The sequence below is a fragment of the Castor canadensis genome, chromosome 8, assembly GCF_047511655.1.
Source record: "Castor canadensis chromosome 8, mCasCan1.hap1v2, whole genome shotgun sequence".
NCBI classification, from domain to species: domain Eukaryota; kingdom Metazoa; phylum Chordata; class Mammalia; order Rodentia; family Castoridae; genus Castor; species Castor canadensis.
Window position 1 is genome coordinate 22,677,217 of NC_133393.1, and position 13,188 is coordinate 22,690,404.

General features: G+C 38.0%; 1 pseudogene; it reads left to right on the forward strand.

Moving 5' to 3' along the window:
* LOC109674702 (HLA class II histocompatibility antigen, DRB1 beta chain-like) overlaps nt 1–4,314 on the forward strand; it is a 60,363-nt pseudogene extending 56,049 nt beyond the window's left edge.
* Nucleotides 4,315–13,188: the final 8,874 nt, after the last annotated feature.

Below are 13,188 nucleotides of genomic sequence, written 5' to 3' on the forward strand. Positions count from 1 at the left end.
TAGGAAGAGGAGGATTAAAACTTTAACTGTGTTGAAAGAAAGAAATGGTGGGGAAGGCAGGGTGGCTCACAGAAGTCCACCTAATTGGGAGCAGAGACTGGGAGAATTGTGTTTCAAAGCAAGCCAGGGCCAAAAGTTTGCCAGACCCAGTCTTAGTCAATAAAATGGGTGTTGTGGGCCATGTCTGTGATGCCAGTTATATGGGTAGCTATAAGTAAGAAGATCATGGTCTGAGACTGGCCTTGGAAAAATGTGGGACCCAATCTGAGAATAACCAGAGGAAAATTTGGAGCCAAGCAATTCTGATTTAGTGTGAGATACCTGGAGAGCTTTACATTGTGGATAGCTGGGATATCTATAATCCCTTCTATTCTGGAAGCTGAGATAGGATTCCAGTCTGAGGTCACAGGGGAATGGGGGGGGGTGGAGGGGGCAGGAGTGTCCTCTGCTAAAGGTATGGCAAAGATTCCACAAGCCCTAAATTTTTCCCAGGAATATATGGCTTATGTGAACTCATCTAGAATTTTACAACTCACTGGAAAGTTTGAATACATAATAAAGTTAGCAACTCTCTCTAGTGTATGACTTCTGTTAATAGAAGAAAAATAAACCAGCTGACTGCTGTGTGTCTTGCTGAGCTGAATAAAACTGTTGTCTTTAGTATGGACTCTTGCTATACTTTTGTCTTTTTCATATATTTAGAACTGTAAGACTAACTTTTCGAGTAGACCTCATGTCATCTTCTGTCATGTTATATATGGGCAGAATTCTCTGAAGTTTTCCACTTCAAGACCAGGTCCCAGATTTTGAACTGTTATGCTTCAGGTTATCTTTTTCAGCCAGATAATCTTTAGAATCTCCAGAAGGACCTGTAATAGCACCAAGTTTTACTCCTGTATCTTGCTCTAAGTATGTCAAAGATTCCTATGGTTAAACTTCCGAGAGGTTGCATAGAGAAAGACCAAAGGTAAAAAAGACCAATAAGTATTTTTCTGATTGTTCAGCAGATGTTTTTTAATAATGAAAAAGTGTGCTTTACCCATACACACACAAAGACTGTTTTGCTCCAAAAAAACTTACAGTGCTAATGTGCCTCATCTTTCATTCTTTCAATATTTCAATAAAATGCTACTTATTGATACAACTTCAGTAAGTTTTTTGTATTAATTTGGATTGACCATGATCTTCTGGTTTAAAAATCGAAATTATGGATGAAATCCTATTGTATTGGTAGGTACTATGGAAAGAGAAAGTGTCAGCGAGATGAGTACCTTAAAGTCCATGCCCTGATTCAGGGCTACTATTGACTCCATTCAATGCTCACTCCAACTCCAACTGAACTTGTGGGAAACTACCATTCTTCTGTGTCTAATGTGTTAAAAATGGCTTGGCAGAAACTAAATATGAAGCTACCTTTGTTAACAAAATGAAAGATTGGTGTAAAAAGAAAATCTTATACTTAGAAAGTGATTTGATATTATTATACAGAGTCTGCGAGGGTAGATAGTTGAGAGGATGGTACATTCCAGTATATTTTGGTTTAAGCCCCTAGCTACATCTCTAACAACAAACAGAAGCAATAGGCAGAATAATCAATGGATACGTTGATTTTATTGTCCATATATTAATGGAATTATTCTTTCAGTGTTTAGATTTTTTAGCTTTTTGTATGTTCTGGATATTAATCCCCCATCCACTGAATAACTAATGAGGGTTTTCTCTCACTCTGTGGTTTGTCTCTTGATTCTAATAGTTGTTTTATTTGATGTGCAGAAGTTTTTTAATTTGATGAAATCCAATTTGCCTATTTTTGGTGTTATTTCCTGAGCAATGATTCCTATTAAGAAAATAATTACTTATACTTGTATCTTGCAGTGTTTTCCCTATGACACCCTATAGCAAAGTTTCAGATCTTAAATTAAGATATTTAATCCATTTGAAGTTGAATTTTGTACAGAGTGAAAGGTAAAGGTCTTGTTTCAGTTTTCTGCATGTAGATAACCAGTTGTTGAAGAAGCTGTTTCTATTTTTGGCTCCTTTGTAAAAATAAATCAGGTGGTTGAAGCTGTGTGGGTTTATTTCTGGGTCTTCTATTCTGTTCCAGTCTGCACTGGGAATTTAAGAACAAGTGATGATCTGGTGTGTGGATGGAAGAACAGAAACAGCTAAAGTGGTGATTGAGCCCACACCTGATGCATTGCCCTCATGTTCTAAGAACCCTGCTTCTACCAGGAATGTGATGGTGAGTTGTGGATAGTAGCAGGTCAGGTGTCAAAGTTTTCAAGTATATTGTTTAGCAGTATAGCTTAACTCACATTTGATGAAGCAGTCTGTGATCAGGGAAGCCTTCAGACTGGTTAAATAATGAGTGGTAGAACTGTTGCCATTTTGTTATTCCCCAGTTGTGCCTATAGAGAGGTTTTCTGAACTGGAGACTAGGGTACAGGTGAGGGAAACAGTGACCAAAATCAATGTTTTTGGAGAGGTTGAGTAGAACTCACTGCTCTCCCAGGAATTGTGTAGAATTGTGTCCCTAGACTCAGTGATAATTCAAACTACTAACACTTGTGTAGTAGCAACCAGAAAATATCACAGTTTATTTGGTGTATTAAAAATCATAACTTACTTAGAAACCTATTGTGACATGTGATAATCTGGGAAGGTCAAAAGGAGTTTCTACTGAATATCAAAGGTTAAAAGTGATGGCAAAAGAAAGCAGGCATCAGTAAAGGATCTCCCATTCCTAGATTGATTCATCACTTAGATTCTTGTAACTACAGAGCTTAGATTTAAAAGTTGCACAAATTTACCTGTTAGACCACGTTAAGATTGCTTTTGTTATTTTTGCTATGTTGATTCTACCAATCCATGAGCACGGGAGAGCTTTTCACATCTATAGTCTTCCTTAATCTCTGTCTTCAGAGGTTTATAGTTCTCCTTGTAGAGGTCATTCACATCCTTTGATAAGTTTACTCCTAGGTGTTTGATTTTTTTTGAGGCTATTGTAAATGGGCTTATTTTCATATATTCTTTCTCAATTTGTTCATTGTTGGTATATAGAAAAGCTAATGAATTTTGTAAGTTGATTTTGTATCCTGCCACTTTGCTGTAGCTGTTTATGGTGTCTAGGAGTCTTTGGGTAGAGGTTTTTGGGTCTTTTGAGGCATAGGAATATGTTACTTGCAAATAGGGATATTTTGACAGTTTCTTTACCTATTCATATTCCTTTTATTTCTTCTTCTTGCCTAATTGCTCTGGCTAGGAATTCCAGTACTATGTTGAATAGGAGCGGAGATAGTGGGCATCCTTCTCTAGTTCCTGATTTTAGAGAGAATGGTTTCAGTTTTTCTCTGTTAAGTATGATGTTGGCTGTAGGTTTGTCATATATAGCTTTTATAATGTTGAGGTACTTTCCTTCTATTCCTAGTTTTCTTAGAGCTTTTATCATGAAGTAGTGTTGGATCTTATCAAAGGCTTTTTCTGCATCTATTGAGATGACCAAGTGATTTTTGTCTTTGCTTCTGTTAATGTGGTTTATTATGTTTATTGATTTCTGTATGTTGAACCACCCCTGCATTCCTGGGATGAAGCCTAATTGGTCATGGTGAATGATCTTTTTGATGTGTTATTGAATTTGATTTGCCATTATTTTATTGAGGATTTTTGCATTGATGTTCATTAAGGAGATTGGCCTATAGTTCTCCTTTTTGGAGGTATCTTTGTCTGGATTTGGGATGAGTGTAATATTAGTTTCATAGAATGAGTTAGGCAGTGTTCCTTCCCTTTCTATTTCCTGGAAAAGTTTAAGAAGTGTTGGTATTAATTTTTCTTTAAAGGTCTGATAGAATTAAACAGAGAATCCATCAGGTCCCGGACTTTTCTTTTTGGGAGACTCTTTATTTCTGCTTCAATTTCATTTCCTGTTATAGATCTGTTTATGTGGTTAATATCCTCTTGGTTCAGTTTTGGATGGTCATAAATATCTAGAAATTTGTTCATTTCTTCAAGATTTTAAAATTTATTGGAATATAGTTTCTCAAAATAGTCTCTTATGATTCCTTGGATTTCCTTGGTGTTTGTTGTTGTCTCCTGTTTTATGTTTCTGATTTTAGTGATTTGGGTTTTTTCTCTCCTCATTTATTCAGATTTACCAGGGGTCTGTCAATCTTGTTTATTTTTTCAAAGAAGCAGCTTTTTTTTTTCATTGATTCTTTGTATGGTGTTTTTTGTCTCTATTTCATTAATTTCAGTCCTTATTTTTATGATTTCTATCCTTCTGCTTCTTTAGGGTTTTGCTTGTTCTTATTTTTCTAGGAGTTAGAAATGTTGCATTAGGTCATTTATTTGAGATCTTTCTGTCCTTTTAAACTATAAACTTTCCTCTTAGGACTGCCTTTGCTGTGTCCCATAGGTTCTGGTAGGTCATGTTTTCATTTTCATTAACTTCCAGGAATCTTTTAATTCCTCTTTTATTTTATCAATGACCCATTGATTATTGAGCAATGTGTTGTTCAGTTTCCAATTGTTTGCATGTTTTCTACTGTTGTTGTGCTCTAGTTTTAATGCATTGTGATCACATAGAATGCATGGGATTATTTCTGTTTTCTTATGTTTGCTGAGGCTTGCTTTGTGCCTTAAGATATGATCAGTTTTGGAGAACATTCCATGGGCTGCTGAGAAGAATGTATATTGTGCGGATATTGGATGAAATAATTCTCTAGACCTCAGCTAGGTCCTTTTGATCTATGGTGTGGTTTAATTCTAGAAATTCTTTATTGATTCTTTGCTTGGATAACATATCTATTGGTGATGGGGGGTATTAAAGTCTCCCACTACCACTGTGTTGGAGTCTATGTGTGCTTTTAAGTCCTTTAAAGTATGTTTGATGGAATTGCGTGCACTGACATCGGGTGCATATATTTTGATAATTGTCATTTGCTTTTGGTGTTATTTTCCCTTTTATTAGTGTGAAGTATCCTTCTTTATCTCATTTGAGCAATGTGAGTTTGAAGTCTACTTTATCTGAGATAAGTATTGTTACTCCTGCCTGTTTTAGGGGGGGCATTGACTTAGTAAATCTTCTTCTAGCCTTTCATGCTAAACCATTGTTTGTTTCTGTCAAGGAGATGGGTCTCTTGTAAACAACAGATTGTTGGAGCTTCCTTTTTAATCCAGTTTGCCAAGTGATGTCTTTTGATGGGCAAGTTGAGTCCATTGACATGCAGTGTTAATATTGATAGGCATGTGGTGGTTACTGTCATTTAGTTGTTTAAGGGTTTGATTGTGTGCAGCTGAATCAATGCTACTCTCCAATTCCTTGTCTTTTCTTCTCTTGTGGTTTGATACTGCTTGTCCTCTTGTGGTTTTGTTTACTTTCATTTTCTGTGTACAGAATTCCTTGGAGAATCTTTTGTAGTGTTGGTTTGGTGGTCATATATTGTTTTAGTTTGCTTATCATGGAAGATTTTTATTGCTCCATCTATTTTGAATGATAGTTTTGCTAGGTAGAGTTTCCTAGGGTTGAAGTTATTTTCATTCAGTTCACAGAATACCTCACTCCATGCCCTTCTTGCTTTTAAAAGCAAGGTTTCCATTGAGAAATCTGTTGTGATTTTGATGGGTTTACCTTTATATGTTGTTTATGTTTTCTCTCTTATAGACTTCAATATTCTTTCTCTATTCTGTGTGCTTGTTGTTTTAATGACAATATATGTGGGGAAGTTCTATTTTGGTGAAGTCTGTTTGGTGTCCTGGAGGCTTCCTGTACCTGAATGGGCATAACTTTCTTGAGATTTGGGAAGTTTTCTGTTATTATTTTATTGAATATTTTATGAATCCCTTTTACTTGGACCTCTTCTGCTTCTTCAAAACCCATGATTCTCAGGTTTGGCCTTTTGATGGGGTCAGTGAGTTCTTATATATTCCTGTCACAGGTCTAGTTGTTTGACTAACAGTTCCTCAGTTTTTCCTTTAATTTCTGTTTTATCTTCAAGTTCTGAGATTCTGTCTTCCACTTATTCTAGTCTGCTGAAGTGGCCTTCCACTGTGTTTTGTGTTTCTGTTTGATTCTTTTTTCTGAGGTTTTCCATATCATGGGTCCCTTCCTCTTTAATGTTTTCTATTTTCATCTATAATTCATTTATCTCTCTATTTATAGTGTGCTCTGTTTCACTTTGGTGTTTAGGGCTCCTATGAGTTCATTTATTTGTTTCTGTGTCTTCTTGTATCCTTTATTTTTGGTGTCTTGAAATTTCCTGAGTGGATCTTGTACATTTTGGTTAACTGCATCTAGTATCCTCTCTGTGAAATTCTCAGTGATCTTTGCAGGATTTTTACTTTGAGGGTGTTTCTGTGGTCATTGCTGAGTACCTTGGTGTTGTTTATTTTTGTTTTGTTTTAGTTAGGAACTAGATATCTAGTTTCTTCATTTCCCTCTGAATCCTGTATTAAATTGGTTTTTTTGAAGAGAGTGGTTTCCATCTCTGTTTCTTCTTCCCATGGCTCCACTTGGTACTGTGCAACTGTGTTCTTGTTAAGCTAGTTGATGGTTTTAGTCACCTGTTTTATTTCCCTTGATATAATTTTTGTTAGTGGATGTCTTGCTTTTTAGCTAGGTTGGTGTGCTGTTTCTGTCCCTGGTCTGTGTGTAATTTAGTAATAACTAATTCACAGGTTCAATACATGACCAGTAGTTTGTATGTTATATAGAAGACCACTTGGTGGTAATACCTATAAATACTGGGAGTTGGGGGGCGTTAATGTTTGTTAGGCTAGCTATGGAAATTTGGGGATTGGATACCATGGCACTAAAGGGGGAGGTGGGAAGTGGGGTGGGTGGGTGAGTGTGGGAAGCAATGTGGGAGCTGCTGATTTTTGTGGTTCTTGTGTGTATTTGGGTGTATTTCTGTTGGTGTAGTGGAGGGTGCTTGTGTCAGGTATTGCGGGGGTTTGGGGTTGTATAAAGTTGGTATAGTAGGTTGGTCAGTGGGTGATGAGTGTGTAGGAGGCAGGGGTAGTCTGGTGACTGGTTGGGGAAGAATGGGAGCAGAAGGTAAGGGCAATGGAAGAGAGTGAGTGAGAAGGGGCAGAACAAGTTGTTGTGAAGGAAAGCAATGGATTTTCACATAGGAGAAGCAGGGAGAGTAAAGGAGTGAGAGTGAGGATGAGAAGATGATGATGGTAAAGTTGATAGTATAGAAAGAAAAAAGATAATAGGAATAGAAATAAAAATAGAAAACCCACAATAACAAAATAAAGAAACAAAAATCAATGGGAAGAAATGAAGAAACAAACAAACAAAAAGAAAAAAGAACAAGAACAATAAAAAAATAAACAAAACAAATAAAAAAATACTAGGTTCAGGAACAATGGGATTTCAGTCTTAGTTTAAGTTCTGGAGCTACTCCTCTGGCATCCAGTCCTGGTATTGGCATACAAGCAGAAGCTCTGACATGGTCTCACCAGATGATTGGCTTGTGAGTAGTGTTTGGTTCTTCTGTCTATCAGTTACATTGAAATTGTGAGGTGAGGTAGCTGTGCCAGATCATGCAGGGTAGTCAGAGCTATTGATTTCCCCAGCTGATAACTGTGTCACCCTTCAGCTGCAGCTGTTTGGTCAGCTTCTCCTCCAGTGAGGTGGGGGCAGTTTGAATTTGAGTGCTGCCCTTTGGTTCAGGAGATCATCTCTGTAGTCCACTAGTTGTCTTGCTTTTGAGGTGGCTTTTCACTGTGCTTGTTTACTGGGGTTTTCGTGCTGGGGGTTTCTTTCTTTGCTCCACCCCCTTTCTCTGGGGCAGGTTCAGTGATCCATCTGCCCCCTCTGCTGTCCATGTGTTATGATGGTTTGCTGTTTGTTTTTCAGTTTTGTGGACCAGTAGGTTTAGAATGCTGCTCAGTGGCTCAGGAGATGAGCTCTTGATCCACTACCTGCCCTGCTTTGGGGCTTATCAGCAACCCACTCTCCACCTTCCTGCCTTTCCTGTGTTTGTTTACTGATCGTTCATGCTGAGATTAGCTTCTTGCCTGTCCCCCTTTCTCCAGTGCACTTTCAGTGTTTCTGCCCCCTCTGCTGTTGTGCTAGATTACAGTTTGCTTTTTGTTACTCAGTTTTTTTGGGGCGGAGTGGGGTTCAGTCTGCCCAGGGGCTATGTTTGTTTATTCCAGGAGTGGCTGTGGAATTCTGCATGACACATGGTGCTCACCTGTTTGATCTGTTGAAGGTCTTGCAGGCAGGTTTGGAGCCAGTGGCTGCAGCTGTGGCAGTGGTGGCAGCCACCAAATTTTCTCAGTGTAACGTGTTGTGGGGAAGATTTCCCTGGGCTAGAGGTTCAGGGTGTTAAAGGTTTGATTCTGGTTGGCACTCTATTTCTGCTCAATGGAGGAAGGAGAGGAGAAGGAAGGAAAAAAGAAAAGAGGAAAGAAAAAAGAAAAAAAATTGCCACAGGAAAGGAAGGTTTCTCCAGGGCTGGACCTGCCTTGCTGGCTGTGCAGCATGTTGCAGTTGCTAGGTGCAATTAAAGGCTGATTTGTTGAATTTTTTCCTGTATCTAGTGTGATGGCAGTTATTATTTTGCATAGAGGCAGTCAGAGTTACCCAGGTATGACTCCAACTTCTCAGGGAGGTTTGGGAGTCATGGAGGTTAAGCTTTCTGCTTCCGTACCCTAGTTGCCATCTTGGATATCCTCCATTCCCTTTTTCTCCTTCCCTACTCACTTTTTTAAAAAACATACTATATTATTCTTAAAAGCTGCAGAGAAATTGATATGATTGAGAGACTTGCATGGCAGCTATGGCACAAAGCAAAAAACATGTACTTCATCATATCCTAGAAATTTTACATGGAGTATAAGTAATGGTTAAATGCTAGGACACCATAGCCAGATTTCTCAATTTCTAATGCTTGCTTGACCTATCATGAACTATGTGTCCATGGATGAGTTATTTAACTCCTCTTTGTTTTAGTTTAAATGTAAAATGAGGAAGATGTGTCTACTTCAGAGTATTCTTTTAGGGTTAAAAGAAGCAATGTGCAAAGCATTAGTGACAATGGCTGCCATGCCCTGCACTTAATTTTGTGCAGGTTAGTGTCATCGTACCTCTCCACAGGGTACCACATATGCTGTCTCCAAAATATTCTCAAAGATAAATGCAGAGGGTAAAGGAGGGTGAATATGGTTGATGTATTTTCTACACATAAATGAATATGCAACATAGTAAACTCTCAAAGTCATTTTAAGAAGGGGAGTTGGGAAAGAGGGAAAATAATATAGGGGAGGAGCCAGCCCAAGGTACAGTATATGTAAAATGGAAGTGTCACAATGAAGCCCCCTGTATAACTATCGTGTACTAATATAAACATTTAAGAAATATTCTCCCCCAGCAGCACAGCAACTAAGAGATAGCATAGATAAATGGGACCTCATAAAACTAAAAAGCTTCTGTTCATCAAAAGAAATGGTCTCTAAACTGAAGAGAACACCCACAGAGTGGGAGAAAATATTTGCCAACTATACATCAGACAAAGGACTGATAACCAGAATATACAGGGAACTTAAAAAACTAAATTCTCCCAAAACTAATGAACCAATAAAGAAATGGGCAGGTGAACTAAACAGAACTTTCTCAAAAGAAGAAATTCAAATGGCCAGAAAACACATGAAAAAATGCTCACCATCTCTAGCAATAAAGGAAATGCAAATTAAAACCACACTAAGATTCCACCTCACCCCTGTTAGAATAGCCATCATCAGCAACACCACCAACAACAGGTGTTGGCGAGGATGCGGGGAAAAAGGAACCCTCTTACACTGTTGGTGGGAATGTAGACTAGTACAACCACTCTGGAAAAAAATTTGGAGGCTACTTAAAAAGCTGGACATCGATCTACCATTTGATCCAGCAATACCACTCTTGGGGATATACCCAAAAGACTGTTACTCCAGAGGCACCTGCACATCCATTTTTATTGCGGCACTATTCACAATAGCCAAGTTATGGAAACAGCCAAGATGCCCCAGCACTGACGAATGGATTAAGAAAATGTGGTATCTATACACAATGGAATTTTATGCAGCCATGAAGAAGAACGAAATGTTATCATTCGCTGGTAAATGGATGGAATTGGAGAACATCATTCTGAGTGAGGTTAGCCTGGCTCAAAAGACCAAAAATCGTATGTTCTCCCTCATATGTGGACATTAGATCAAGGGCAAACACAACAAGGGGATTGGACTATGAGCACATGATAAAAGCGAGAGCACACAAGGCAGGGGTGAGGATAGGTAAGACACCTAAAAAACTAGCTAGCATTTGTTGCCCTTAATGCAGAGAAACTAAAGCAGATACCTTAAAGCAACTGAGGCCAATAGGAAAAGGGGACCAGGAACTAGAGAAAAGGTTAGATTAAAAAGAATTAACCTAGAAGGTAACACCCATGCACAGGAAATCAATGTGAGTCAATGCCCTGTATAGCTATCCTTATCTCAACCAGCAAAACCCCTTGTTCCTTCCTATTATTGCTTATACTCTCTCTACAACAAAATTAGAGATAAGGGCAAAATAGTTTCTGCTGGGTATTGAGGGGGAGAGTGGGAGGGGGTGGAGTGGGTGGTAAGGGAGGGGGTGGGGGCAGGGGGGAGAAATAAACCAAGGCGTGTATGCACATATGAATAATAAAAGAAAAATGAAAAAAAAATACGAGTGGGGGGTGGATGAAATTAAAGATACATATGGTAAAATAAAAAAAAAAAAAAAGAAATATTCTCAATCCCACTTCTTACTGCTAGATGCCATTTTTTGTATCTGAATTATTTCAGTAGACTCCAATTTATTACTTTTCTTCCAGTTTTGCCTTCTTATTTATCACAACCATTGTCTATACTGTTGTCAGTGATGTCTCCAAACATCTTCAGATCCACAGTTCCATTTCTAAAAATTTCAGTGTTTTGGAAATCAGGATTTGGAGTTTTAGAAAATTAATAGTCTTTTCCAATTGACTATAGAAAAATTTCAGTGGAATAATGGCCTAAAACTTACAATTAAGTACACCAAAATTTCTACATCCCAACCTGTGAGCACCCATGCAGGAGGAAGGGATTATTTCCATTTTCATTAAGGCAATAAATAGTTTTCTATATATTTTCATAATAGCAAAATTAGAAATGAAGTAGTAGAATAAACATAGAATGAAATTTAGTATATATTTTTATTTTACGTAAATTTCATTGTACATACTTAAGATGTACAAAATGATATTACTGGAAATATTGTAAAATGATTGCTACAGTGAAGTGAGTTAGCACATCCATCATCTCACATAATGGCCCTTTTGTGTTTGTGGCAATTGCAGGTAAAATCTATTCATTTAACATGAGTCCCAAATACAGTAAAATTTTATTACCCATTATCCTCATGCTGCATATTAGGTCTGCAAAGTTGCTCATCCTCCAGATCTATTCCTTTGTATTTGGTAACCTTCACCCACCCATTCTTCTACCATTACCTTTGGTGATCACTTTTTGTTCTCTTTTTCTGTATATTTTAGTTAGTTTTTTGCGAGTTCTATGTATGAGTGAGATCATGCAATATTCCATTTTCCAATAAACTAATTCTTCTGCTGAGGAAACACCAAGCAACCAAAAGAAACCAAGTATGTCTGGTTCAGAGTTTTTCATGTAGTGAAGGTGTTAGCTCTCTACCACTGTGACAAAACATCTGAAATAAGGAGAAGCCTTATTTTCACTCATCAGTTTGGTGGTTTCAGTTCATAGTTGCTTTACCTTATTGCTTTGGGCATGTAGCAAAGTAGTGACACATAGCAGAAGCACCTGCTCCCCTCATGATGGCTTGGAAGCAAGTAGAGAGACAAAGAGATTAAGGATACAATGTTCCTTCAAGGGCACATACTGTCAGCTAACTTCCTCTCAGTAGGCCCCACCTCCTAAAGGTCACACCAGCTCTCAATAGCACCAAACCTTTTCATGTGGGTGGGACTTTGGACGCCACGGAAGATCTAGGGAAAAGTCTCTTTTTTTACATTATTCTTAAGAAAAACTTCAGTAAGATGGTAGAACTTCAAACATATATGTGGTTCATAAGGAGTTAACACTAAGCTAATACATAACCATATCTGATGTGTCTGATGGCTGGACAAACTCAGAATCACAGAAATGTCAGGGTCACTAGTGTCATCTTGAGCAAGTTGTGGTGGGCATTTCATGGTTTCAATGGATGAGATTCATATAGGTGAGCAGCAGGCTCAGGGTGCCCTTCAATGACTTCCCAGTGTCCTTGCATTGTCTCTGAGGAGGCTGCACTTACCTCTGGCTCCATGGTGAATGTTCATTGTCAAGGCCACTATGTAGCTGATCCCAATCTCACCATGTCACCTTTGGTCATCTTGCCCTCTGCTCTCACTGTGCCCAGTGCCATGTTCCCACACAGGGACATTTATGCATTCCACATGTCACTCCCTGAATCCACAGGGATCTGATGGCTAATGCTTGATATTTTATTGATGTCAGCTTCCTCTATTTATTTAGATTTTAAGCTGATAAATGTTTATGATATATTGAAATTTATAATTTTCTTGTCATTAATGACATTATAGTTTAAGCAATCTTTTTTTGGTAAAGAAACTATTTATTGTTATGTACTAAATTGAACATTCTAAGGGATTTCATCATGACAGTTCCAGGAATGTGTGTCATATATTTTGCTCATATTCATCCCACCTATTGCTTTTCTTTTTCTCTTCCTCTTTCTTTCTGTTTCCCTCCTCTTCCACCTTCCTGTCTCAGACCAGGATCGTCCTACCTCTGCCTCCTTATAGTTGGGATTATCACAGCCTGAGCCACCATGCTGGTGAGGTTTGGGCATTTAATGTCCTACTGTATAACATCTGTATTGAAATATTGTGACCAAGATTCTTGTCCCATAAAAAACAGGTTTAAATAGTTTTTAAACTCCATGCTTATTGCAGTTTAAGCATAAACTGTGTAAAAACACAACTTTCTCAAGAAATGAGCTTCTAGAGTTTGTTACAAAGGTAATAAATAATAATCATGCCTGTAATCCTAAAAACAAGGAGGTAGAGGCAGAAGGATCCTTGTCTGAGACAGGATCTGGGCAGAAAGCATGAGACACTATCTGAAAAATTATTAAAGGAAAAAGGATTAGGGGCATGGATC